Consider the following 2603-nt stretch of genomic DNA (forward strand, 5'->3'; position numbering starts at 1 on the left):
CAAAAAAGAAGAAATTCAAAGTGTCGAAACTGCACAACAAGCTTTAAAATCTCCAGCTTATATCAATAATGACAAACCAATTAGTGCACATTTGTCAAATACCTGTTCATGCATTACAAGAATGCTCAATAGGTTGTGATCAAGAGGGATATGGACAAAAGCGTTTTTACTTATCATGCTCTATATTGAAAAGCTCGGAAGAAATTCTTGCAACAAGAAAATAGTGAACATTTTCAGATTCATAAATATCAGAAAATTTTTGAACAGATTTACGTAAAAGTTTATCTGCTAGAGACAAATTATGTTACTATATAATATTAAAGAAGGATTATTAAATATTGTAATAGCCGTGTCGATATGTAGTAGCTTTCCACTGTTTCCAATATTTTAAGGGTCTAGACCTTTTTGCAAATCCATTTGGCAACATTTTCATAAAATCTTCAGGTTTAATAAAAATCTCTGTTATTTGTATATCTGAAAGTCGTACATTGACTGAACCATTTTGCATCCACAGCCTAATGAGCTTTTTTACTACGCCAAGATAAACAAGATGCATGCTATCCAATGCAATATTCGATATTAAAATTTAAACACTAAGCTAAAATTTGTTATCTCTTTCAAAATGGTTTCTCCATGTTGATAATCCTCATAATCAAAAATTCTAAACTTATCATCTTGTTTCAGTGAAGCATATTTTGATATGGGAAAACACGTACGGTTTTTTACAGGGTGGCCCCGAACGTTCCAACCAGACTTTGAGATCTTATAGAAAATTTAATTCTGAACAAAAAGTTTCGTATAAACATGGGTCGAAAAATGCTTTCTTAAGAAATTATCGCTCAAAAACCTCTGAAATCGTGATTATTTTACACATTTTTCCAAATATCATGGAAAATGTGTGTCTTTTAACAAAAAGTATCGAAACAAAAGTTGTAGAAAATTGAATTATCTTTCAAATTAAATCGATCATTACTCGATGCCAAAAATGTATTGCAGCTAGGGGGAGGGGAACATTTTGAGAACAGTTAGTTTTTTCACGTCTTTATTCATTTTCTACTATTACGTGCTATATTTCAGTTTAAAAAAATTTATTTTATTTTCATAAAAGAAAAAAATTTTTATTCTTTATTTTTATCGTTTTTCAAGAAATTTATTAAGTTTCATCTTTTACTCTTTCTTTGCATCAGAGGTTTTTGAGCGATAACTTTTTAAGGAAGCATTTTTCGACCTATGTTTATAGGAAATTTTTTGTTCAGAATTAAATTTAAGATCTCAAAGTCTGGCTGGAACGTTCAGGGCCACCCTGTATAATCCCCTTCAATAGTGCGTTTAGTGCAACTGTTGTAACCATCATGATACTTAACATTTAAAATGAAAGCTTTCGCCGGCGAATTGCATATAAATGCACTAATTGTTATTCTGATTATTTGGTTATCAAATTGGTAACCGTTTGTTACAACAGTTATCGCTTTGTCAATAAAAGTTCTTAAGAAGTCATTAACATTTTCAGGCTTGCTTGTGCCATAATAAACTCCTATCACTTTAACTTGACGTAATTCTGTATCAATACATAATATCGGCCAAAAGCCCCTTTCGGTAGAATTTCCTATAGGTGCACTATCAATATTTATATATAGTTTTACATCGGTAATTTCTTAACTAGTTTTCCGTCGTTTCTTAATTATTTCTTCGACAGCTTTTGTCAATCCTATGTGACAGTATTGTCCACGTCCCATATTTTCTATATGCGTTGTTCTTAGTGTTCTTAAAAGCGTGCGAAGATCTTTAGGAAAATCTATTTCTGTATGTTCATTTAAAATAGCTAACAATCCTTTTAAGCAATTATGGAATACTCTAAACTCTTTAGCCTAATTTTTTATTTTTTATTTAAATTGTTTGGCAAGCAATTTTTCTGGATTTTCCATATCTTTGTTATGTAAATTAATATTACCGTCAATACTAGATGCATCTATTTCAGTATGTACATCACTATCACTGTATTGATACTCTATCAAAATCCATTGCATGTTCATGAAAGTGTTTGTTATGTACTTCTTGGACATTTGATAGTTCTTCTTAATTCTCATTATTGTTATTTGTTAAAAGAAAATTATTAACCGTTTCTTTAGGTTTCTTTAGGTTTCATCTTCTAATTTAGTCATAGCTTTTTGTTTTGATTGAAACTTAATATTTTCTAGTTCTCGAATAGTTTGTTTTTTTTGCGCAACGAAATATGCATAAAATATTTATATGATATTTTAAAAAATAAATAGTAAAAAATATTTATGAATATTTATCATAAATATTGTGTGCTGTCTGGGATGGTTCATTATTATAAAAATATTGTCAAACTATATAAACTCATTGTATATTGTTGAAGATTGAAACGTTAAATTTAGTCGATAAATTTAAACGGTAAATTCAACCGACAAATCTGAACGGTAAGAGCCAAAATCAAAATACGAGCGAGGATAAACATCGTCGCGATCAGACGATCGGCGCGTGATCGCGTGAGCCTTACAATAAAAAACTATGACAAACACCTAGATTCTCGAAATTCTTCGATGCCGAAAATAACCTATTATGGAATTTGGTCAATCGCA

At 30.2% G+C, this 2603-nt stretch overlaps 1 pseudogene; it reads right to left on the bottom strand.

Moving 5' to 3' along the window:
* Positions 1-331: 331 nt before the first annotated feature.
* On the bottom strand, positions 332-2087 carry LOC138935301 (uncharacterized; annotated as a pseudogene).
* Between the last annotated feature and the right edge of the window lie 516 nt (positions 2088-2603).

The sequence above is a fragment of the Polyergus mexicanus genome, unplaced genomic scaffold (genome assembly GCF_030449975.1).
Source record: "Polyergus mexicanus isolate NDT 795.1 unplaced genomic scaffold, iyPolMexi1.0 SCAF_8, whole genome shotgun sequence".
Taxonomy (NCBI): Eukaryota; Metazoa; Arthropoda; class Insecta; order Hymenoptera; family Formicidae; genus Polyergus; species Polyergus mexicanus.